Genomic DNA, 27,740 nt, shown 5'->3' on the forward strand with positions numbered 1-27,740 from the left:
ACATATGACCCAAGTTCCTTCTTTCCTCATGACTTGTATGGCTTCTAGAACATGGATTGATGTGGTATTCCCCTCTGTATGCTGTGAATATCATTGGTTCATAAAGAATCTGCTTTGGACTTGTTGTAGTGCAGAATAGGGCAAAGCAGGAATTCCAAGCAGGTAAAGGAGGAGAGAGTAGGTGAAGTCAGGGAGATGCCATGTAGGCTCCACAGGAGACAGAGACCAGATGTCAGACATAACTTTACCAGTAGGCAACAACCACATGACAATACATAGATACATAGAAATGAGTTAATTTAAGACTTAAGAGCTAGCTAGAAATACGCTTGAGTCACTGAACAAATTAATATAGTTTCAGTGATGCCCCTGTGATTTCAGTGCTAACCAACAGTTTAACATTATTAGTTTACCCTTATATGTATGAGTGCATTTTGTATACTATATAGAAGTACAATGCTATGAAATGATTCTCTTTTGGTATAAGGTATATATTGTTGCTTTCTTTGTAACTTGAGTTTACATTAAGTATCTACAACATTATCAAGACAAAGGAATGTACAGTGCTTCAGGTCTAAAACTATTTTCATGTATTTTAAAAAGCACCTTTCATGTTTGAAGACCCCATAGGCCCCATTTTTTTTTTTTGCTCCAGCAAAAGATTTTGCACAAAGTGCAAACCTGTCACTCCCAAAGCCAGTCATCGCTGGAGATTACCAGTCATTTTCATTACAGTAATTTTAGATTGCCTCCTTCTGCTGTGTCACTCACATTCCTGGCATTCTGCCAGACAGTAAATCGGGACACCAAGGAATAAATCAGGACAGCAAGCAGAGCTCCAGAATCCCAGGGCAAGTTTGAGGCATAACTGACTTAAGCAGGCCAGGCAGCTTCTACCTACGTAGTGCCTAGGTGGACGAGAGGCAGGGTCTGTAGTCTCTAGAGGTGAGTCATGTGGACTAGAAGAGCTGGACCCTCCTCCTCACTTGGCTCTGCTTCCTCTTCCATTCTGTGATAAATGTGTTTCCTCAGACTCAACAGCACAGGCAACAACACTCCCCAAAGTCCTGCCTCTGCTCTCCATTCTGGCCAACTCCTGGTAATACATCAACAACCCATTTCTGATGAACTATGTTTCTCCCTCCTAGGGTAGCACTTATAATTTGTACCAAGAAGCTTTGCCTTCCCTTGCCTGACTCAGTCCTCTCCTTGGAGCCATCATTTCAAAACATTTCTCTCAACTGCCTATAATTGGTATGCCCCCTCTGTGTACTCCAGGGCCTGGTGCCTACCTGTCCCCACCCTATTTCAATGTGTAGTATCACAAACGACCTGTAGATATGGAAGGCTGAAAAACTCGACACAAGGATGTCAGCAGAACTGTGTCCCATCTGAAACCACTGAGAAGGATCCCAATCCCCATACTTTGTTGACCCCCCCCCCCATAGCTCTCAAGCAATTCTTGGCTTTCACCTGCATCTTTCCATTCTTTGCTCCTCTCTCCCTCTGTGCCTGGGTAAACATTATTTCTTCTCTATAATTGCCAATAGCTTGGGAACACTCTAATCCATTCTGGTCTCACCTTGACTTGCTTGTGTCGACAAATGCCTTGTTTCTGAATAAGGCTATTATCATAAATCGGAAGAGGTGGGATTGTAGCTTATAATTTGGTGCAACAAAATGAACCCAGCATGTGCTTCCTGAAGGAACCAATGCAGTGTTAAGACTTGGAGAATTACAGATGAGATTTCAAGTTTTGCCTACATTTTCTGTTGTAGCCTTGATCCATTTCTCTGATCTCAAGTATAGTTTTCTCATGTATACTCTAGGAGAGGTCATTTCTAGCACATGAAATATATTAGTGTCAAAAAAAGTCTTACAATAATGTGTAATAAAGGCAAAAAAGCTTTTAAAAGTGCTAAATGTAGGTATCAAAATGAAATCTGATCTCAGGGTGTGTCAGAGAGATTATCTAGGTTCTATTAATTATGGTAGAAAAACTCATCCTAAATTTGTTATTATTCCATGGTGGTGTTATTCCATGGCTAGGGTCCAAGACTGAATAAAAAGGAGAAAATGATTCAAGGAGGGAAAAATGAATTAGAATCTAACCTTCAGCTACCATTAGCACAAAGGACTGTCTTTGGTTACTATTCCCTTAGCAATGGTTGGAGTCTCCCTTAAGCCACTGGCTCACATACCACCTGACCTATGGGAGAAGCTGGTATTTCATAAGAAGATGAAGGACATTTCTGAAACCATATTTAACTCTTAATCCTTCTCAGAGGTGATCCTAGGGAGTCTCTGCTGTCAGTCTTTCTGTTGCAACCAATCCCATCTACCCACTCATTTCCCTTAGTATCTTTCCGGTGAGCAGGCATTGCTAAGGTTATCTATTTTAAAAGGCAGGATGGAAAACAAAACACTCTATCGATCTGGTCTGTGCCATCCTGAAAGCTTGGAATTATCATTAATGCTTTACTAAACAAATTAAACTGTAGGAGAAGATATTTCCCCTGCCTTTCCTAGCACATGTGCAAAGAAGAGAGAACTCAAAGCTTCTGTTCCTGTGTCTCTGGCCAATGAGTGAAACCCAATATGGGTTTATTCCACCTGTCTACACTTTTCTGAGTTAAATAATTTCCAGGCAAAAAGTGATGGAAATACTCCGTGGTGTGTCAGTAAGGCTAAGAGTGAGTGATCCACAGAACTTGGCAGTAATGCAAACTTGGAAGATGTCCCCGACCCTGTTTTCAGTGTCTCTCTGAGGACTGCTAGCATCAATGTTGTCAGGGGCTTGTTAGAAACCTGTGACCTTGGGCTCTTTCTCAGATTGGCTGAGTGAGACCTGTAGCCTAACAAGCTCCCCAGGAGATTTACATGCAACATCTGTGGCCAGTGCTCTTTAGTAATAGTCTGCTGACCGGATGTGCCTCAAGACGACAGAATACTCAACTACCTGGTTGTACCAACCAATAACCCACCAACACAACACCCTCTCTGAAGACGATCCTCTAATGAAAAGGTGTTTGGAACATCACAGGCTGTGAGTGAATCCTTTGTGTCTAAGTCTGAAGAGACACCACTACAGCCCACTGGGTAATTGATGGCAACAATTTTGAGGAGCTTCTGAACTGGATGGGAGCTCAGTTCCCACTTTTGGGGCTACGCAGGTAGAGACTATCCAATCACTCTTTTACTCAGTGCAGTGGCAAAAAACAGCTCCACAGCTGGTGGCTTCCCTTCCCAGCCAGATTACAGCTGAATTTAGGGAGTATTTTTGTTTGTTTGTTGCCAAATACATGACATTTGAGGTTCCCCCAGGATCACAAACATAACTTTCAAATGGACAGAGAATTGCCTGTTCCTTTCACCTTCTGCTTCTGTATGCTTAGCAGAATGAGTAAGTTGTTTAATAGTGAATTTTACAATTTTAACTATTATGCCAATATTGAGTCAGTTTTCAGCTGGTCATTTCTTTTTATGTTGCTAGGTGTTACATCCCTTCAAATCCAATTTCTTGTAACTTTTTCTGTTAATCAAATTGAGCACTAATGATGGTCTTATCTCTAACATAATAGAATCCCTGTTCCATGTGGTTGGAAAAATAAGTTGGTCAAAATTTGTTTAAGATAATGGAATAAATGTCTGATGTTTCTCCTGCAACAAAGCATACTATTATTTCTTTAAGACAATGTCTGTAGACCTTATAAATTGATATTTAAGTCCATAAACTTAAACTTCTCTTATTCTGCCCATTGATTATTGGTTCTTGCTGGTTCTGAGTCCTTACCAGTCCCCAGTCTTATGGCAGATACTGAACATGCTTTCTGCTTGGTCAGGTCTATAGTTTCTACTCTGTAAATTTTCTTGCTGATTTTTTTTTTTTTTTTTGGTTATTTCAAGACACAGATTTTCTGTAACTTTAGGGCCTGTCCTGGAGCTTGCTCTTTTAGACCAGGCTGGTCTCGAACTCACAGAGAGCTACCTGATTCTGCCTCCCAAGTGTGGAATTAAAGGCATGCACCACCAATGCCCAGCCTTTTCTTACTGATTTATATAGGGCTTTTGGTGTAAGTGAGAAATTTTAGATCTTTAAACAAGGCTCTTTGCAAGCAAAAGAACTAATACTTTTGTTAGGGTAGTGAGTAATTCAGTAAAGGAAATAACAAAATATCTGACAATTATTTTAAATCTATGTGTGTTAAATATAGTAAGATTTCAGCAAATGAGGCAAACCCCCACAACTGAATGGTATCCTAAGTCTACTCTTCACTGTTTTATTTTGATACAGGCTTCCTTACATCCCATAGACTGCCCTCCAACTTGTTAGCTTCTTGCCTGAGGAACTGGAATTACAAACATCTGCTATCTCTCTCAGATTTTTTGAAATATTTGGAAGAATATATAAAACATCCAGTCCATTTACACACACACACATACACACACATAGAACTTCAAGGACATCATTTGAAAAACAACGTCTCTGTATAGCAATGAATACTCCCACAGGTATTACAGTGTCACCATGGAAAATCATAATTTACAAAAGTAATTAAGTGACAGACAATCAATATTATCATATCCACTTCTGGGAGGTGTCGCACGTCCTGACAAACCACATATCCAATCTTATTGCTTGAATTTCCAAATAGTATCTCATCCATTTGCCTCAAAGGATTTTAAAAAGGAAATATCCTAGTTTCTAAAGATACAAGAACTAAGTTGACAACGACTCAGAATAATGATTAGTGTACCCCTATCATATCCTATATCCTTATCTTTCAGACAAATGGAGGCTATCCATTATTATGTATGCCCTTATTAAAATGTGGTAATGATTCTGAAAGGCTTGAATACAATATGACCATCATGTGGGCCCCACATAGTACCCAACAGAAACAGAGATTTATGACTAATCAAAGCAACAGAGTCTTTGTCACCAATTGACATAAATAAACTGAGGTTGACCCATACAGAAGATTCATCCAACTAAAACTAGCACAGGCATCACTTAGACATTCTCTCTGAGACAGTAGAAGACAGGCTCAATTGTACCTTATTTTAGACAGTGGTTCCTCGGCCAGTTTGTCTGGTGCATGTGTTGGAAGAGTAAGAAGACATTAAAAGAATCCAAAAGAACAATGGTGTGGGCCTTCTAGAAAAATGAAGGACTTTATCTTCCTGGCAATGCTTGAGAGTCCATTCCTTAGATCTGTGTTTCCAGAAGTATATCAAATCTGACTAAATATTACTGAGATTTGATAGAACTAAGATAGAATCCTCAGAGAGGTAATACCCTATGACTAAATACTCAGCAATTCTCTCCTGTTCACAAACATAAATACACAAAAAACACTAAAAATCAGACAACCCTTCGAGTACCTGTTTCCGTAGTGAGGATTCTCAAAGCAAGATCTTTGAATGCTCAGGACCCGATGCTGTTGTCTTATAATGATGGAATATAGCACATGTCAAATCTTATAATAACAGGGCACAGTAAGACACTGATCCTTTTTAAGACCACTTTGACTATAGATCTCCTATGGTCCAAAGCTAAGATTATTTGACAAGGATTATGTGATAAAATTCCTGTTACATGGATAGTGCCTCTCTTGTACTTAACATACTTAATTCCTAGATTGCACTTCCTACTGTGTGTCTGACAGAAGAAACATAATGGTGGGAAGAGAGAGCAACACATAAATATTTACCAGGATCTGGTATAATAATATTAGGAGCTGACTAAGTGTTTACTTAGTTCAAGTTTCAAGTTTTCATTAAGTATTTTGCTCAATTATGAGATCTTCTCAGTAGGTATATTATACTGTTACTCTTAGTTAACACTTAGGTTAACTAAAATGAAGTTAACCAACCTGAATATGGTCACAGATAAAGTGGCAGAGCAAAAATCTGTCCTCAAGTATTACTTTCTCGCCAGGTATATGTATGCTGCAGAGAGATAGACATGACCTGTGACTCATTGGCTGTACCCTCAGCAATCATTTGTCTAAAATTTCTTCTTCTCTCCTACTATGTGCTGCTTTCTTCACTCCTGTGTCCATCATATCTCCTTCTACATAACAGATATAAGAACCCAGCAGCCCTTTCCTGAGCCAGATTGTATCCCAATGTCATCCCCAACTTTTCCCTTCTTGTCCCTGACCAGCATCCTTCCTTTCATGAATCTAATTACTTATCTTCAATGCAATGTTATATCAGATAACCAAGATCTAGCACAGAGGTCTGAAAGCAGGGGCTACAGAGAACACTTGGATCATGGTTTCCAAGTTCAGAGACACGTGGGGTTGGTATCCATGTTCAGTTGCATCCTGCTTATGATACTCAAGCTGTCTCCTTCTTACTGTGCCTTTGGAAATGCTGATCCATTTGCCTGGCATTTATCCACACTCATTCCATGAGTACCTAAGGACTGGGACGGCTGAACTAATTTCCATTTCTCTCTTCCTACCAAGAAAAATAAGACATTTTAGAATATAGATTCAAGTCTGTAAATTGAACATCATCCAATACTATTTCTAACAAAAGTGATACCAACTTTTTGTACTCTATGTTTCAATATATTTAAAGCCCAGGGCATTTGTTAAGAAGCAGGGAAACATCTTCAGGCTTTTATGAAATAAAAATTATGGGATGGACAGAACAGTTTCTGTCAAAGTTTACTCATAAGATGTCACAGGGGATGCTGACCCAGGATGAAATACTCAGTTCTACTCCAACCTGGACACTTAATGCAGTTTATTTGAACATCATTGTCCCATCGGCCAAATGATATGATGGTTGATTTTATTTTCACAGTTGACTCTGTTACAGAAATTGACATTTGGGCTGAATTTACAGGATATCAAAACAGCCGTTTGTAAAATAAGAGGATTGGTTCTAACTGACTCCAATAATACTCCGATTATATGGCAAGTTAGGAGTTGAAGGTTTATTGAATTTTCTAATTGACTCCATGAGTCTTCCTAGCCAGCCTTTGTTTTCGTCTTTGTGCTTTGAATCCATAGTTTAAGAATTGTCCAATTTAATTTGGTTTTGTTCAAGTAGAAATTCTTAAATGAACTCAGGTTCAGTTTTTAACTATGAGTGCTGATGGTTCAAAGACCATATCCATAGAAGGAGCACCTACTAGGAACCTTTTTTTAAAAATTCTTTCCTTTTTTGAAATAAAAGATTTGTCCTTCCTTTCACCCTTTAAAAATGGGTGAATTTCACTCATTTTCTTCTTGTACAAAGCTATATGAATTATTGATGGATCAATCTGAGTTTTCATTTAGAAAACACCAAAATATGGATAGAAAATATTTCCAAAAAGTTAATCTTTAAAAAGTGATATTAGGATAGTTTTTCTTTGCTGACAAAGCCACAAGATTGCAGTTTCAGAAAGATGGACAAAAAGATGACTGGAAAATGATGATGGTAAAAGATCTAGGAGCTGCCAGCTCATTTTATTATACTATATATACCAAAAAGAGTCACTGTACACTGTATGGTTTATAAATTGTTGCATACTTCAATCCATCATCTCAATGTTGGTCTTCAGAGAAGTGATGGATATGGTGTTCATAGGTAGAAATGAAAATGGAAGCCTGTATTCACACAAAGGATGATCAAAGATAATTAAGGTACTATGCCATCAATAGCACCTATTTTTTTTTCTGGGTATCTTTTGGAAACCTGCAGCTAGCCAGAGGAAGTGCCAATCATTCATTAGAAGGGGGAGTCCAGTGTTGGACAGAAACCGGAGCTATGAAAATACAGAACAGCAATATCTACCTAATGCTTAATGTGGACAGGATTCTGAGTTCCATGGTTCAAAATCATTATTATATTTTATCTGTTACCCTTCGCTCTGGTGCCAGAGGCTTGCTGAAGCTAATCAGCCCAAAGCACCTTATATGTCATCAACCCTCACTAGCCTACTCCACTCTCCTTCATCCACTTTCTGAGATAAAGTGAAGACGCATGGCCAGCATTCCCTACCAGAGAAGAACTCGAGAGTGTTTTAGACATAATTGAATTACCTGACTCTAAGAGCTCTGTACCATGGAGAGCTCGACTTAGCCTTCATGGGCCTGGTTTCCACATATAAAAATGGGACAAGAAAATCATCTCAAATAGTTAGCAGATTTATCTGTCAATAATATTCAATACCACTTGATAAAAATTCAACATCTCTAATATTACTTAAACTCTCTTTAATCAACTGTTCCAATTATCTTAATCTTTATTAAAAAAAAAACTATAAAGATTCACTAATCACTCCATACTTGAATCCTCTGTGCACTTTTCTCTCAATCAATGAAAGAATCTTATGACTAGCTAATTGATCATAAGTAACAAGGATGAGCATAACATGGGGGAAGCCTGGGAAGAAGAAACTAAAAAAAAAAAAAAAGATAATAACTTTACAGGCCATAGGACAGGTCAGCCCTGAAAACACAGTGCTAATGGACTTCAGACACCATGTAGAGAACACTGTTAATTAAGACACCAGGGATTTAAAAATTGATACAGCTTCACTGAAAGGAAATCAAAACTAGGGTGGAAATGACAGAAAAAATAAGAGCCTGAATGTTTACAGCACAGGACCAAGCTTGTTCAAAAAGGTAGCTTGACCAGTGACTGTGGGTCAAGGACATAGTCTGGACTATGGTAAATTGCAGACCGGTCTCTCCACCTGTTGCAGGGAATAGCTCATGTGCAGAGATCAAGGACTGACTTACCACACAGGTCACTGTCTTTATAACAGCAGGATCTTCTGTGATGCTCTGGATAGTGTCGATCACAGCAGGCACATGTGCGCTTTCAATCTCGCTTCTGGTGTGAATATGTTTGAGCACTCTAGCATTATTCTCAGACCTTGAAATCAGAGCATTATATGACTTGTGCTGGGGACATGGCAATTATATAGCAATCTAGTACTGTGTAGTTGTTGTGATAAAAATGATGTGAATTTTGTGATGGTGTAAAGTACAGTAGTTAACTAAAGACATAGAAACTACTTGGATGGAATAGTAAGAAGTCTCTTTATCTCTTTCTCTCTTTGCGTATTTCTGTCTTCCTCCCTCCCTCCATCTCTCTCTCTCTTTCACTCTCTCTCTCTGGGTATATATGTGTGTCTGTCTCTCTGTCTCGATCTCCATCTCTCTGTTCTCTCTGTGTGTCTTTGTTCCTCTGTATCTTTCTGTCTGACTCTTTCCGTGTGCATTTCTGTGTATGTAAGTGTCTTCATTTGTGGTGTGTGTGCGTGTAGGCTAGAGTTCAATGTTGAGTGCCTTCCTTCCTTATTTGCTCTCCAACTTATATTTTATTTATTTTTGTGAAATGGGGTGTCACACTGAACCTAAATTTCACTACTTCAGCTAGACTAGCAGGTTCCAAGAGCATCTTCTCTCTATCTTCCCTGAACTGGATGCTGTATTTAATTCATATCTTTCTAATACATGAGCTCTGGGGATCTGAACTCAGATCTTTGTACTTGTACATCAAGCACTCTGCCTAACAGGCCCACCTCTCCAGTTCCAACTGATATTCTCTTCAGCAACATGCAGAAGTTATAGGTCAGTCATCACTAATGAGAATGTTCTATGTTGCTGTCTTTAAAATAATAGAAACTTCGGTCAGAATAAAATATTTAGTCAAATGCTACCATCTAGAGTGACTGACTACTCTTATTCTCTGAAGCGATATAATTTTTTTTCTAAATATATACCTGTATTTTCTTTCTAAGAGCAGACTGATTAGCTCCTACAGCTCAGTCCTGAAAAGCTCCTACCCCAAGGCCTTCAGGATTCACTCAAGATGAAGTTCAGAATCTAGACTATTCTAGAACAGAATAGAAAAGCTGGCAATTTGATGTTGAAAATGATGTCCTCTAAGAGAAGACCATCCTATAAAACAGGGGCTACCAGCTGAAGTTCGGGTTAATTTTGGAATTCTGAATTTCATTGCCTTGTAAACTGATTTGATTTGAATGGTGGAGATGATGAGGAGAAACCATGAAAGAAATTAAAGTGGTAGGAATGGTGATGACATTGCGAACAGCAACTTATTGGGTGCTTACCCCTGTTCTGAAGAGTTCACATACATCCTCACATTGAGTCCTCCCGACATCACTGGCACAGATATACGGATAAACTTGTTTGGTAGACAATTGAAGTGCAAGAAAACACAGGATTAAAAGATCTTTCCAATGACGCAGGCTGTAGAAAAATGTCAAATTACAATCCAGACATTTTGGCCTCAGTTCAACCACACCTTGTATCCATAACTATGCAGCACTGTGTCCTTTGGTCGAACATAAAGGGTGAAATAATTCTACAGTTGTAGCCTTTTCTTTGAATGGTGAGAATTGCTTGTGCTTACATTGCTTATTCACCATCTCTCAGCCCAAATGTACACTGTGTTGCTTTTTCAAGCATTGCAAGTTCTCCTAGGGAGGAGGAGGTACAACAGTAGATGAGGGTCTGTCAGGATTTGCTATCTATGGTATCATTGTCTATAAGGTGTTGCTTGAAGGACTGAAATAGCCACGCTTGGTGCTTCTGAGTACTTTTCCGGGATTCATTGCTTCTTGCAATCAGTTGAGCATTCAAAAGATTTGGAGAGATGGAATTTCAGTTCAGAAGCAAAGGGAAGAGTGCTGATCAGGATAAAACTTAACAAGCCACAGAGATGGTCCTGAGCAGTGGAAAAGTTATCCCTAGATGAGAATTCTCTTGGACCCAGGTGTGCTTCTTTCCTTTAATAGATTTCTCTCTCTTTATTTTACCTAAAACAAAATCTTGAAAAGGTAATGGTATCTGAAACAGCACAGGAAGCAGTTTACTTCACCCTTCTAAACTTCAGATCTTTGAGAGTAAACAAAGAGAGCTGGTTTTAAGGAGAGGTTTCTCAGTAGCTAAGAACGCTTGCTGTTCTTACAGAGTACCCAGGTTTGGTTCCCAGTACCCACATAGTGGCTAAACACTGTCCATAACTCCAGTTCCAGGGGATTCATTAAGTTGTTCTGACCTCTTCAGGCACCGGTCACACATATGGTGCACTTACATATGTGCAGACAAAGCAGTTACACATATAAAAATTAATATATGTTTTTAAAGAGAGAGAGTCGATACTTCTGGCTATAGAGAGAGCCGATACTGGTGTCTACCTCAAAGGCAGATGGAAGAGTGAAAGGACTGCACACAAACGGTTTTGTGCAGTATCTAGCACATTTTGTATACATAGCAAACACTATACAGAGAACAGAGTGTTTGTTCTGTCTGATGTGTCATCCAGCATCCGTGCTAAACTTCTTAACAGGATTCATACCCTCTCTTCCCTAATTCCCCAAAATCTAAGCCAGAAAGGTCTGATTTACTAGTGTTACAACATCAGTTACTTTCATGAAGATTCACCCAGCACAGATTTTGGGTGACTTGTGTAAATTACACTCCCACCTTGGGGTGTAATGGTTTGTTTGCAGTACTGGGTTCATAAGTCTCCTAAAAATTATAAAATTCTGAGTGATGACTGCTAAACCGGTCTGAGTCTGGAGGACCCTTGTGCATACACACACAGTGTGCGTGGTCAGTTTTAGTTACAGTGTTTTAAATAAAGCCAGACAAGTCATTGTCTCAGTCTTCAATTGGCTTTCTGAATGTGGACAACACAGATCAATTCTTAACTGGAACACTGAGAAGTAGATAAACAGGAGACTACTCACTTCAATTAATTCACCTGACATTCTTTGTCATCAACCAGGAGATAGCTGATCTTTTAAAGCAAAATAGAGAAAATAAATATGCAAATTACTTCATACTTATAATCTCAAGCAGCTGAATGTGCAAATATTAGAACTACACCACAGTGATGTTTCTCTAAAATCAATGATTGCCGGTCCCAGTGTTCAACAAAGGTGATACGGGATGCCTGTAAAAGAAGTGGGATCGATTGATTATGTGCGTGTGTCATCCTGTACCATACAAAACTGTCATTTTGCCATAATAGCAACTGCCAAGGCCCTACTCCCATCTCTGGAGCTAGTCTACTAGCAAAAGACTTTAAGATCACTCTTCCACAGGATGGAATGGGATTACTGACAGCAGAGGTGCCAAGGAACGGAACACAGAGGCAATGATTGGATGGTGCCTTTCTGAGTGAATGACGATCATGCTCTCGTGTCTCTTTCTGTATCTTTAAGGATAGTTTCTGGCTTTTTGGCTGCGTTCAAAAGCCAAATAATGTGTTTACTTTTGTTTCTAGGAGGTTTGGCAAGCTTCAGAAGGACCCTTTTCCATACAGGAAATATATACAAATGTCACATGTCCAAAACCATTCCTGTGTTCTCTCTCTCTCTCTCTCTCTCTCTCTCTCTCTCTCTCTCTCTCTCTCTCTCTCTCTCTCTCTCTCTCTCTCTCTCTCTCCCCGTGTGTGTGTGTGTACGTGTTTCAGAGTCCACATTCATACACAGAAAGGATTACTCATAGATTAAATTAACCCAATGCTATAATTTCATCAGGCCTATTCTAGCCACTTTACCTTTGTCTACTACTTTCATTTTAGAAACTCTGAAGTTTAGTGTTGTAAACTTGTTATCAAATAAGAAAATTGAAGCATGAACGAACTCACTGTCAGGATTGAAGGCCATTCTTCTGAGCTGTCCTTATTGTGTTTCTATCTTTCCATCTTTCCCAGAATTCTGTTTCTCGTGGTGGTGATTAACAATCACTCTAGAGTGCTAATTCCCCTCGCTCTTTCACAAGAATTATTCTAATTTATGCCCATTCTTTTGAGTTACATAGAGAAGGCTGACTTAAGATGACAACTTTGTTTTTAAATTTTAGGCTAACATACAGAACAATAGGTTTCATTATGACTTTTTATTCATATATAGTTTTACTTACCCACCCTTGTTAAGCTGCCCCCCTGCTGCTACTTCCTTCTTGTTGACCTTCCTCCTTCTCGATAATCTCCCCTTCTTCTTTCCAATCAAAAGTTAGGTCAGTGCTATTTGTTGTCATGATAAAGTCCCATGACTGAATGCACCTTTGAGATAAAAGTTTGTTTGGGCTTATGATTCCAGAGGGAGTCCATAATGATGGTGAAAACGTGGCCAACGGCAGGTGGAGCAAAAAGCTAGCTGATCATAACTTCAAACACAGAGAAAATAGAGTGCAAAATGGACACAAGATGAGACTGTAAACTCTCAAAGCCCTCACTCAGTGATTTACTTACTTCAGAAAGGTTGAACCTGCTAAAGATTCTAAAACCTTTCGAATTAGCATCACCATACAGCACCACCAACTGGTGAACAAGCACTTAAGTACTGGAGCCTATCAGAGGACATTTTGCATTCGAAACACTACAGATATATTCACTGCCATCTCCTTTTTTCTGATGCCTATTTCACACACACACACACACACACACACACAGAGAGAGAGAGAGAGAGAGAGAGAGAGAGAGAGAGAGAGAGAGACTTTAAATCTAGTCTCTGTTTCAAAAGAAAACATGTAGCATTTTCATTTCTGAGCCTACTTTAAACTGCTTAACACTCTTTTCCTGCTCTATACATTACCCTGAAAATGTCATTATTTCATTTTTCTTGATGGTTAAAATTCAATTTTTCATACTGACCACATTGATCACACTTTCTATCTCTTCATGTGATGGCAATCTTAGCTGGGTCACTTTCCTGGCATTGTGAATAGTGCAGTAACTGAGAAAGGTGTGCCAGAATCTCTTAGATATATTGATTTTGAGCACTTTCAGTATATGACCAAGAATGGTATATCTGGGTCATATCATAGTTCTTTATTTAGGTTTTTGAGAAATCTCTCAGTGGAAAGTATTATGAGACAAATCTAGGATAAGTTCCCAGAAAATTTGTAATGGATAGATTTTACTGTGGATATGAAAGCCTGAGAGATTTTATTTTTGAACATCAAACTATTTGAACACTGAAAAAATAGAAAGAACAGCCTATAATTCACCACAAAGATTTAACACTTGTTAATATTTTACTGCATTTATTTCACCTGTTCCAAAAAGTTTTTGTCTGGAACCATTTTTTAAGATACCTATAGATAACATGATACTTAACATGAAAATATTTTATCTTGAAACAAAATATACTTTTTCAAACAGAAGCATAATCCTGTTATCACATCTAACCCAAACTACATTAATTTTCTATATCATTTAACATCTAATTCATGGGGTCTATTATAATTTCAGTATCAAGTATCCATCCTAAAAGGCTGCTGTGTTACAGACCTATTAGTGGCAATTAGTGGCACTTCTGTGAGGTGCTTGGCTCATGAGCTTTCTAATTCCATCAACTGGATGAGTTCATAGCTAAATAGGGTATTGGGAGAAGGGGCTTAATTGGAGGGAAGAAGGTCCTCAAAGTGTATGTCTTGAGCCTTGCATTTCCTTTACTTTTTTTACTAACTATGAAACAGTCAGTAACTGTACTCCACAGCATACTCTGTACTTTCTCCTTTCCCTGAACTGTGAACTAAAACCTCTGAAATGGTGAGCCTAAACTAATTCTCCCCATTAAGATATTTATATCAGGTGTTTTGCCACAGTGAAAGAAATGAATACAGTATCACAGCTTAAAGTTTCCTTTATTCAATTGATAGACAACCCCTCTGGCTCATCAACTACTCTCTCCAGATCCATTGCCTTTAATTGAACAGTAACTCATTTCCAGGACACCTCTGCTGAAATAGGGGGAATGCCACACTGGTGTTATGATCTCTAAAGAAATATGAAAAGTGGCTTAACCCATGTCAAAGAGCGAATAAGCAATCAAGGGAGGTCCATTAGATACCAGCACAGAATATGCAGCCTGGTAAATAAAGACTTTAAAGTAGAAATTTGACATTAGGACTGTCATAAGCAGCATTGGTGGCTTAAAAATCATCGTAAAACTCCTTGAGTCTCTAATGTTCATCAAAGGGCTCTGTCAATAAGTCTCCTTGGAGTTTATAAACTGCTTCAAGGCAATGGGCTTACACATGCACATGAAAGAAGACTTAAGACATTTTAAAGAAAAGGCTGACTATGGGAAATGCAAGTCCATTATGTGCACAGGTGTGTTGCTCTAACAGCCACTGAAGCACAGTTAGAAAACCAAGCACGCTCATAATAAGAATCACATTGTGAGTTTCGAGCCATTTTCAAAAGGCAATGTGAGCAGAGACACATTCCTATCAGTAAAGCCCAAGCCTTGGTGTTCTCAGTTCTACACTCAGTTCTTCATGCACGAAGTGCCCTCTGCACTCACAACTCATGAGATACCTTCTTTCTTTTACAAATAAGATGCTCTCTGGACTCGGGCCCAGAGTGATGGTAGGTTATCCATCCATTCTTTCTTAGAATACAACATATTTTTCCCACTTCCTTTAGCTGTTACTTAGTAGTTCTTAATGATCTCTTCTTGTGAAAAATGAACAACTTTTCTGCCCTGCCTTAGTGAGTACCTAGAAGAATGGCACAGTACTCAGGAGGATTGAAAGTCATTCATACTCAGGGAAGATGATGGGGACAGACTGTTTCCTCCGTTCTCTGAATTTCACAAAAGAAGAGGTGTCTTAGCCCAGGACACAAAAGTGCAGACAAAGTGTTAAGAAATTCCAGACTTCAACATGCATTTCTTCCTACTGGTTCTATACCAAGGGTTTGTCTAGCATCCTTCATCTGTGGACCTGTCTGTTACTATTCTCCCATTCCGTTTTGCTTTGAGTACTAAGCAATCTGAATACTCACAAAGCTACACAAGTGAAAAGGTATCAGAATTATTTTTTATTGTTGAATATGTGACATAAAAAAGTGTAAGGAGCTAACAAATGCAAATTTATAGAGCAGTTAGGGAAGAAATATCTAAGAAGGTGACATTCAAGTGAAGCCTGGGACTGTGGTTAAAACTCAGGCATAAAGAATCTGTACAGACTGTGATATGTCCCAGATCCCATCCTGAGCACTGCCAAAGGAAACAAAATTGAAGTCTGGTGAGAAACACCTTCCGGAATATCAGTAGAAAAAAACATTCTAGAACCCTTGCAAGTCATAGCCATGATATCTATACACTTACAGTTCTTGCCATCTCATGCATATGGCACTGGTTTTTACAGAGAATTAACTTTATGTGAACGTCGAGTAAAATTTAATAGTCTTTGGGCCCTGAGTCTTCCTTTCATTTCCAGTTTTATGTTTCTTTATCTATGCGTATTTATTAATAAAATCCAAAGTCCTCACACTTACACATGTACACATGCAGAAGTCATCTGTAACTCAAGGTCCAGGGAATCTAATGCCCTCTTCTGACCTCCCCAGGTACAAGGGATACATATGGCCCACATACATACATGCAAGTAAAATACTCATACAATAAAAATTGCTGAAATAATGTAAATATTGTCTAATAATTAGAATATTAAAGTATAGTAGCATTATGGAAACAGTTAAAAAGTATAAGATAATGGAAATTCAAGTACCCTGATGGATGGTATAAAAATCTTTTTTATTGTTTATTATGAAAATTTAGTCTGTATACAATGGAATGAATAATGAATGCAAGTCCTTTGCACATAATTACTTGTCATTAACATCTGGTCACATATAATTTCTCTCAATATGTATTTCTGTTGTTTGGATCTCAAACATCTTCCAAAGTCCAAAGGTGTTAAAGGCTTGGTCCCCACTATTGGGGGAAATGGGTCACTGGTAGTATATCCTTAAAGGGAGCTGTCAGGATGCAAGCTACTTTTTATCTGTGTCTTCTTTCTGCTTTAGTGAACAGCTTCATCCCACCTGACACTGTATTCTTTCTTGCCACAGTCCCAGGACCAACAGAGATTACTGACTGTGGATAGAAAGCCAAAGTTACCCTTCCCTCTTTGTGTCTATTTTGTTACAGAAATCTGAAGGCTGACTAACATCCCCCACGAGTTGTGCATAAGCAAGCTAAACTATTGTCCCTAAATACTTCTGCGTGCATTTCAACTCTGTCTTAAAAATCTTTGGTACTATTTTATACTCAAAGCACTTACCATAGATACAACAGATCTATTTAATAAGGAGTTGACTCCATATGTTCCATGAGGTAAGCAATGAGCATTTCAGTTAGTGTTTCTGTCTCTGTGGCCACCTTTAATCTTTAATCTTGTGATGTTTGGATGATTTATAAAGTCGATATGTTTTTAGAATTTACCACTTTTCCTGTAACCCTTGACAATTTATTTCCCTCCATACATTTTCAAGTGATTTTCATCATGAAGAACTTAAAATTAAGTAATTAAGTAATTACTATTTTGCAATTGATTCCTTTTTATTTTATATGTGTATATATGTACTTGCATGAATACATGAGTACTATGTGGGTTCTGTAGCCCACTGAAGCCAAAAGAGAGGGGTTGATGTCCTATAGCTGGGACATAAGTAGTTGTGAGCTTCAGTTGTGATTGCTAGGAATTGAACCCCCATTCTCGAAAAGAACAATAACTTCTCTTGACCACTGAGCTATCTCTGTAGCACCCCACATTATTGTTAACTACACATTTTAACTCTGTTTTCCATGACGTTCTACAGAAAGCTATTTTTGTATGAATTTAACATTCCTCATTAAAAGAATATATGAGACTTGATTTAATGCCCCTCAAAGGTTGAAGATTAAGATTTACATTATTATTTACATATTCTCACAAATGTTTTTATACATCTTTTCACTTAAATATTCTTTTATTGTTCAGTTTCTTGTGCCAGAATTTCTCTGTGTTATAGCCCTGGCTAACCCAGAACTCACTTTGTAGTTAAGGTTGGCCTCACACTCTCTGGGATCGACCTGTCTCTGCCTTTCAAGTGCTGGGATTAAAAGTGTGTAGCACCACTGCCTGGCTTATTTAACATTCTTAATGCAAACAGATTTCCATATATATTTTGTTTTTTTACTACCAACTCAAAGATTTACTATTTTAGTTGAGACACAAGTTTTTCCTCTTCCTGGAATTCTTTACATTTAACTTCCAGCATCCGGCCTTCCAATTTGGGGGTTTGTGACTATATTTGCTCTGTGAGCCGGGTATCCCCTTCAACTTTGCCAAATCTCTGCTCCTTTCTGAACCTTAATGTTTCTCTGCCTTGGGTAGCAGCTCAGTTTCTCTAGTCCCTTAAACTGCTTTTATCATAGTGGTTTTGACTATGTGACCTAACACACTGAATTCTCATTTTGAGAAGACTCCAATTTTTCAATTCACCTACACATGAAAGTAGATTTGGCATTCTGAAATCAGTACTTTAGGAATTTATCTTTCACAGACACTAGTTGGCACTTAGTTCAATACTAGGAAGGCAACAGTATACATACATGCATGTATGCATACACACATAATAGATAGATAGATGATAGATAGATAGATAGATAGATAGATAGATAGATAGATAGATAGATAGATTCTCATACACAATTTAGCCATAACTAACCTGGAACACACTGTAGAGACCAGGCTAATCCTAATCTCTACCAAGCAAGATGGTTTTGTCTCTGCCCCTTCCCAACTTTTAGAATTAAAGCCATGTGCTACCATAGTTGGTTTAGATTTATTTTTATTTTTTACTGTGTGTGTGTGTGTGTGTGTGTGTGTGTGTGTGTGTGGTGTATCTTAATTAGAATTTATATTTCTGTGAAGAGACACCATGATCATGGTAATTCTTATAAAGGAAAACTTCTTATTGTGAGTGACTTACCTTACAGAGGTTTAGCCCATTATTATCATGGACGGACATGGCAGTGTGCAGAAAGATATGGTGCTTGAAACGGAACTGAAAATTCTACATCTTAATCTGCAGGTAACAGGAAGGTTATGACAACAGGTATAGCCTGAGCATAGAAGACCTCAAAACCAACCTCCACAATGACACACTTCCTCCAATAGGGTCATACCTTCTCCAACAAGACATACCTCCGAATAGCGCCACTCCCTCTGGGGGTCATTTTCTTCCAAACTCATGTGACTATGGGGGGGCTATACCTATTTAAAACACCACAGTGTGTGTGTGTGTGTGTGTGTGTGTGTGTTCCCATTGGTGACAAGAACATTGAATCCTATGGAGCTGTAGTTAAAGAGTTGTGAGGCCTCCAATGTAGGAAATGAGAACTAAATATGGGTCCTCTGTGAGAGTAGAGAATGCACATAACTGCTGAGCAATCTTTTATTCCTATATTAAATGTTTTATAGTATGAACAGAAAATAAGCTTACAAGTTTGTAGTTACTTAACCTCAAGTTTCCTCTAAGATGATGCTTAGTGTATGCTAGCTGAGTGATAGTGTAAACTTTTTGGAATATATATTATTGTAAAAGAGAATCTGTTCCACCTACTACCTGTTCTTGAGTGTTTGTTTTTGAATGATATATCTTCCTCAGTAGAGTGTATAAGCAAGATCTGTGCCTGTACCCTACGATGATTTGAGTGCCTAAAACTATGCTTGACACAAATTAGGTACTCATTCAATAGCCACTGAACTACAGTGAGGCAGGAGTTGCTCCTGGGTGGAGATGATTTTTCCCTACCTTTGTGCCACTATTTCATAACAAAACTCTGGGTAAAAGCTGGGTAAATATGTAGAGGAAATAATGAAGGAACTATGAGTCTCAAAGCCTCAAATGCCAAGAACCAGTGTTGAGCAGCAGATATCACGTGGCAGCACCAAGTACTTTTCTCCTGCTGTCTCACCCTTACATGTTTCCCTTATTTGTAACATCAGCCTTCAGTCAGGTTTTGGAGCACAACCTCAGTCTTTGATGTATTATTGCACTGTGTCCACAACACAATCCTGAACATTCACATCTATAATATATTGAAATTGCAAAAAAAAAGCACAAAAGCATTTCAATACCAAGGCAAAGTGCATAGTAAGAAAAGAAACCGTTTCTTTGATGTAGTATTTTAGAGAATCTTTTCCCAAGTATATATATATATATATTCTCAAAGTACCCACGTTGTAACTTAGCCAAGTTTCCTGCTATTTAAAGCCAGAAACTATCTACTGGCTCAGGTGCATCTTCTGAGAACTTTGCAAGCTTCAGCTTGATGCTTTACATCTTCAAGTACAAATTGAACTTCTTTACGGAAGCACGAAAATGTCCATTTACCCTTTTCAAGGTGGAATTGAAAATTGATTTCTCAGACTTAGTCAGGTTATTGTGACCCTGCTTGGATGCTCAGAGAGTATCAAGGAGTGTTTTGGTTTCAAAGTTACAAATGAGAGCCTTGGGAGAGGCTCATCCACTAAGATCACTTGCTGCTCTGAACCAGGAGTCAGGTTTGGTTCCCAACACCCACATGGGCAGCTCATACAAAACTGAAGCTCCAGTTCCAGGGTATCTAATACCTTTTCCTTCCTTGAATGCATGTGGTGCACATACAAACATGCAGGCAAACACTCACACATAAAATAAAATAAATGAATCTTTAAAAAATATGTTACAAGGTTGTCTTTGAATACAGTGAATACTGGAACAACAAAGAAAACAAATGGTTGTCCCTCCTATGATCTTTCTAGAGCTCACAGAGAAGGAAGACCCACAGACATACATTGTACAATTCATAAGCATCAGAGAAAACACAACAGTTCTATTGTGAAGACATGCATGAAAAAATGGAGTTTAACTTTAGCTGTGCAAACTATGTGGAAGAGTTGGGAGATGGATCCTGAGAGCACCTGGGAACTCTAACATGGTTTGGCCAATGCTCCAGCATATATGACAGTTGGCCAACCCCTCGTGTAGTGTGACAGCCAACTTGAAACTAAACTAGAACCATGGCAGTATGGTGAATGACCTATGAAGGAAAAATAAAGAGAGAGAGATAGAGAAGAATGGGCAAGTTCCACACAGGAAACTCTGTTTGGACATCGCACCCTGTTCCCTTGTGACCAATGAGTAAAACTTCACATTGAAGGCTTCTGAGGACTCCTGCCATGAAGAAGCAAAACAAATAATCAACAGCAACAACAGAGGGATTTCGATGTGCTTTAATTCCTAGTATCTGACATTTAGTAGGGCAACAAATGAGGATAATAAAAAGTGGTTCATCTGACCCACCCTCCCATCCACACTCAAATTCACCCTTCATTGACCACCTCCATGCACTTTCTCTTGCTTTGGGTTCAGATGATTCTTTTCACCAGGAAGCCCTCCAGGTTCAAGGCAGCTCAACCTCATCAAGGAAATCAACTATCCTTCACACACGTCTCAAGCAGATTTCATAGCCATTTTCACTACTCTTATTCAAGTCCCATCAGAAGTGAGTCTGTTTCTTATCTGTGCCCCTCACAAAGATGAAAGAAGCACCTGGCGAAAGGTTCCTAGATTACTGCTTCGTTCCCTTGTTTCCACATTATTCATTCTATTGCAGTCTGCAAGCATAGTGAGCTGATACCAGAAGTTGCTGCTTCGTTATTGACTGCCCTCCAACGTGAGGCTGGTCTGTGACTCACGCAATTTTCCTGGCACATTAGACAAAAAGCAAAACTGCTTTCTGATGATATAGGTCAACCCTTACCTGAATATACAGCAAATAAGAAGCGAACTGATAGCTTGCAGCCCCCTAGGCTGTTTTGTATAATCAGTATCTGTGAGGACTGACATCCAACACTTGTCAAACGCTATTTTCTTGGATAATTGTGTAGACAGACAGAAACAGAGATTCTGGAGATTTTTGCAACTGAACTGAATTAGTATTAATGGTGTTCGAGACTATAGCCTCATTTTCCTGATTGATTATATTCTCACCCTGCTAAGCTCCTTGCATCGAGAAGTTCAGCTAGAGCCAGCAAGATGGCTCAGTGAGTTAAAACACTTACTGCCAAGACTGAACAACTGAGTCTGAGACTTGGTAGAAGGAGGGGACATTTTCCAAATGGTTTTCTCTAATGTCCACAAGTAGGCTGTGTCATCTACACATACAATCACACAGATACAAACATATGCACAACCACAGACATAGACATACAGACACACATACAGACATAGAGACACACACACATACATACATAGACTCATACATACATGGAGACACATACACACAGGCACAAACAGAGACATACGCACACACAGATGTACAAAGACACAGATGTACACACATAACTAATCATATACAAAATAAAAATTTTAGAAGACTGAGGTCCAGCTAATCAACCTAAGAACAAGTAGTGTACCTTCACAATGGGGTTGCCGTGACTATGACTGGCTTATCTTTCACTCATCATGTTCTGAATTCTTGCTCAGATTTTGCATCTTTTGATATGAATATTGTGCTAAAATAATCAATTGAAAGAATTTAGGAGAAATCAATACACAATGAATTAATTAGCTCTTACCAAGTGATACACAGGACTCTGATTAGCTTTTCAGATTTGGAATAAGAATTATCAGTTGAAGGTGTCATCTATTTATCTTTACGACTTAAAATGATGTTCTTTTATGAGTATCAAACATATATTGAAAAGTGAAATATTGCTAATACCTAAAATAGAGCCTAACACATTACATACTTGGTACATTCTTTTGTTGGTTAGCTAAGTGAAAAATGAACTTTTACATAAAATGCAGAAATCTGGCTGCTCTTCTGAAAATGGAGAAATCTGTCTGCTGAGATAACAGCCCAGGGTGCCTAAGTTTCTTACCTTTTCCAATTCATAGCTGGAGTCAACAACTTACACTGTCTGCTTCGCTATATGTGGGGTTGATTATCATGTTAAAGTGCTGGAAAGCCCTGCACAGACCTGTGCATGTGTGTAGGAAACTGTCTCAGGTAAGTCTAGAAAAGAAATTGCTGAATTACAGGTCCACATACTCAGCCTGTTATAGCATTTCCAACGTGTTAGATCTCTGAGGCAGCTTAAAGAGAAAGAAGGCAGAAACAAGATCAGTCTGACTTCAGCAATCAGACTGTGTAGGTCAAGTTGCACAGGGCAGACACAGCAGGAGAGGGGCATCTGCCAAGGGAATGGGGCTACTTGGGGCTTATGTAGGAAGTTTGAGGGAAAAAAAAAATTAAGTGCAACTGCTAGAGAGACAGGCAAGCCTACAGCTTCTCCCTGCTGGAGATGGTTGTCCAGATGAGAACTACAGTGCTCGCACTATAAGGATTCAGCTCATTGTGGGCTACTGAACTTGACAACGGCAGTGATGGGGAAAGGGCTGGAGTCTTAATATAGGGCCTTGGTCATGGTCCTGCAGAGTTTGCTCAAGGTTTCTTATATACTATGTTTTTTTTTTTTTTTTGTCTAAAAGAATGTGCTAATTTACAACCCTACCATTGTACTAAGAATTTCTACTTTATTTATTCCCTCACCAATATTTGATATTGATTCAATTTCTTTTGTCATTCTTTAAGAACAAATTGCTAACTAATTGTTTGAACTAATATTACTGTAATGGTGAGGATTTTTTTTTGCTTTTTCTATTTTTTTATCCTTTTTTGCTCTTTGTATTTTAATCTACAAATTACTTATTGTAATTTTAATCTTTTTTTCTAAAAATTAGATTGTCTCTGATTCATTTATTTGAATTATTAAAAATTAGGAGTTACCAGTCTGGGTTTTATTTTTTAGTCAAGTGCATAAGAAATATGTTTTCTTGGCTTATACCTTAACATGATGTTTTTAAAATGATGTATTTCATAAGCTGTTTACTTAGACCTTGGTTATTTGTTTTTCAAAACCAGAAATAGATTCTATGGATAGAACAAAAGTTACAGAAATCTTGCTATCTAGTACCCACAAATGCAAAATCAATGTAAATATATCTCAAAAACATGTTATATGATAAACAGGTTGTGAGGGTCAGAGAGGTGACTCAGTGGTTAAAAGTATGTAACTGTTCTTGCAGAGGATCTGAGTTCAGTCCCCTGTACAAGGGTGGTTCACAATTGCCCATAACTTTAGCTCTAGGGGGCCCTGGTGCCCTCTTGTAGCCTCCACGGGCTCTTCACTCACATGTGCACATAACCAACATGCATACATATAATTTTTTTTAAAAATTAAAAGTTACAATTGAATATGCATGGAGTAACACCATGCTGTGTCTTTAACATACATGAAGTATTACAATGCATAGTTTACTAGTAACTATGCTTGAGGTTGTGGCATGAGTCATACTAACTTCAGGACGGTAGGTATGGTAGGTGAGGGAAAGAGAAGATTGCTAGTGGGGGTAAGAAGGTGGTGATTTAATATTCATTTTCTGTCTGTGGATAGGATGTCATAGGTTTTATGTGTATTCTATTTAGGGATGTGATACAATTTTTGTTTACATTTTACAGTATTTGCGGGACTCCATCGTGTACTTCTATGTATATACATTTACAGAAACTTTTTTTTTAAAAATTGAAACACATGGTATTTGCCAAATAAAACATAAAATGTGCTACTTATAAGAAGAGAGAACCTAAGAAAGGGCTAAAGGGACGAGCCCTGCTTTGTTTTTATTTGTTCAGCTTTCTCAATGATGGTATTTATAAGATTTCTTTTCTTTTCCGTGCTTGCTTTTACATTGTTTTATAGTTTCTTTAATATAGTTCACAAGAAATAAATTTTTTGTGAGGCAAAAGTTTGGACAGTGGGCAGTGAGGTGGCTCAGGGGTAAAAGCTGCTTGCAGCCAAACCTGACCCAGTTCCATCTCTGAGTCCCACATGGTGCAACAAGAAAACCAACTCCCTCCAGCTGTCCTCTGACCTGCACAGGTATGCCTTGGCTCAGGCCTTCCCTCCTCACATAAATGAGTGCAATTAGAAAGCAAATCCTGGAGAAAATGATATTCAAATTAAAATGGAATTAGCCCACTAAGGTTAATGCCAAATCAAGAGTAAGTTTTAACAAAATAAGAATGATGTCAGATGTCCAATCTTTCTGAAGTTGAAAATGTGCATTAATAATGTGTTGTAGAAGTCAGTGTCCTAAATACTTTCTCATGGAAAACATCAGCTTTCTGGAGCAGCTGAATTTGAGAACAATCAATAAAGATATCTCTAAAATTTTGAATATGAACAATAAAATCTAGTCCTGTTATTTCTAGGGCTGGGCAGATTGCTCAGTGGTTAAAAGCACTCACTGTTCTGGTAGATTGTCCAGGTTCAGTTCCCAGCACCTACATCATGTTTCATAACCATTTATAACTCCAGTTCCAGGGGAGTCTGACACCCTATGCTGACCTCCTTAAAAGCACCAGGAAGCCATATGATACATGCAGACAAAACACTCATACACATAAAATAAATAAATCACTTTTTAAAATTCCATTCTCTTCCCATTCTTAAAAACAAACAAACAAACAACAACAAATACTCTAGCTTTGAAAGGAAAGAAATTTATAGACTTTTCAAAATTAAAGCAGATCTCTTAAGCAACGTTTTTTCTGGACAACTATTTTGAGCTAGGCAATTCTCTTTCCTGGACCATAAACTACATTGCTATTCAAATAAATGGAATTATCAGCCTGCAGGCACTTCTTTTATTTACTCATGAGGCCAGGAGGGTTTAAAAATAAACACTATAATACATTGGACTTTACTGTGATAAAGGACAGAAATTGCCATTCTAGGGCCTGCATAAACTTCATTATAACCTTGCTGCAACGCTCCAAAGCAATTCTGCAAAAAAAAAGCATATATTGAGGCTTATCCTTTGTAGAGAAATTTGTAACCTAAAAATACATTTATATATTTTATTCCCCAGTGAGAGACTGGGATAATCCTGACATCCGTGCTATCAACAGTTCACAGGATCTGAATGACTGTCCTCATTTTTATAAAGTCTTTAAAAAGTTTAGCCTCATGGCAGAGGGCTATGTTCATCTCATGTAAGTGGTGGGACAATATCAGAACCCAGGCAGGTGAATCCCAAGCAGCAGGTACTTTCCACCATTGTCCTGGAAGGCTGGTCCCTCTGAGCACTATGTCCCTCCCGGCTACAATGGATAATACAAATTATATCTCTAGCTTTCTGAAAACGCAAGAAGATAATTCCCACAAGGCTTCAGTGAGTTCTAATTTTTATTTGTTCCCGTGTTTTATTGTTGTTGTTGTTAACTCAGGGTCTCACCTAGCCTAGGCTGGCCTCGAACTTGTTGTCGAACTGAGAATAAACTTGAACTACCAATGCTTCTGCTTCACCTACTAAGTGCTGGGATGACGGGCCTGGAACACCATGCCTTGTTTAGGCTGTGCTTAAGGTGGAGCACAGGCTTTTGCATGCTAAACAAGTACCCTGTCAACTGAGTTATATTCCTAATCCTTATTTCCAATTTTGTTTTATTTTTATATGTATTTATTTGTGTGTAAGTTTATGTGTGGGCCGGAGGCACATGTGTGGGAGTCACAGGAAAACTTGCCAGAGTCAGCCCTCTCCTTACACCACGTGGGTAGCACTCAGGTTGTGGGGAGGCTTTGTAGCAAGCATCTTTCCTACTGAATTATCTCACAGCTCAAATTAACTAAAGTTTTAAAATAAAAGCAGCTAGATTTTGTTTTTAACTTAATCCAAACCAGTGTTCACTACATCACAGAAACAATGTTTTCTAAGCTATTATTTTTTTCAGTAAAAATTCTTTACTGACTGGTTTATATTGTAACCTATTTGAGGAAATTTAATTATTTCTTTTCCACTGGAAGAGTCTGCTTACACAGAATCCAGTCTTAATTAACCACACAATAGAGGTGTCTCTGGTATTTAGGTCACCTCAGGCTTCTGGGGGTTTTGTTTGTTTTCTTTCCCTTTGGTCTGGAGGGTAATTAGCTCCTTGGCATTTGACAAGGCACACTGTCACAATGACTTCTCTGTGTCAGCTGAAGTTGACTGGCTATGACATTGTAAATAAGGTTTGGAGTCAGGAAGCATCTTTAGAAAGATTCCCTCAGAGGGTGGGGTGGCTGGAGATGTGGCTCAATTGGTAGATTGCTGGCTCAGCAATGTTCCAAGTCCTGGATTCGAGTCTCAGCTTTACATTAAAGGATATGGTGGCACATACCTGTAATCTCAGCAGTTGGGAGGTGCAAGCAAGATGATTAGACGTTCAAGGTCATTCTTGGCCACATGGAAAGTTTCGGGGTAACCTGGAATGCAAAAGACCCTGTCTCAAACAACCAAATAAACAAACTATAAAGTAAGTTATTTTTCTTCCTTATACCCCAAATAAAAAAGTTGTTGAAGGAAATAGATGCTGTAAGAGCCATGTCCTTGGGGGACTTGGGATCTACTGAGGCTAAGTTCATTTGTTTATTAAATGGCAATGAATCATGATTACAGTTTTCAAGAGACTCTCACTTTCATATAATTTTATTTTATTTTAATTTTATCTATTGAACACAATATGCCTTATCAGAGAAATGAGTCTTCTAATCAGAAATTGTTTGGAAGGTGCACTGAATTTCTCCATAAAATGAGATTAAAATCCTTAGGCTGTGAGAAGTACCTTGAAAAATGATGTTTGTATGTGTTCTTAGAATATAGCAAATCCAAAGGCCAGTTACAAGCTCTTAGCACACTAACACAGCTGCTTGGGCCTTGAAATTCACACAAGGCCCTGCTTAAAGTTCTGGAGAAATTCTTGTTACTGTGCCATGTTCCACCATAGAATAATCTAAGTAGAATAAACAAATAAGACATTGTCAATTGTACATGAGAAAGATTCTGTGCCTAATGGAAACTGATGCAATGTGACTAAG

General features: G+C 38.4%; 1 protein-coding gene across 2 annotated transcripts in view; it reads left to right on the forward strand.

The window, feature by feature from the left end:
- Nucleotides 1-27,740, forward strand: part of Grm7 (glutamate metabotropic receptor 7) — a 901,797-nt gene that overhangs the window by 872,007 nt on the left and 2,050 nt on the right. The gene's annotated exons all lie outside the window — the stretch shown is intronic.

This window comes from Alexandromys fortis, unplaced genomic scaffold (assembly GCF_014885135.2).
Source record: "Alexandromys fortis isolate MF-2015 unplaced genomic scaffold, M_Fortis_MF-2015_v1.1 scaffold_59, whole genome shotgun sequence".
NCBI lineage: Eukaryota > Metazoa > Chordata > Mammalia > Rodentia > Cricetidae > Alexandromys > Alexandromys fortis.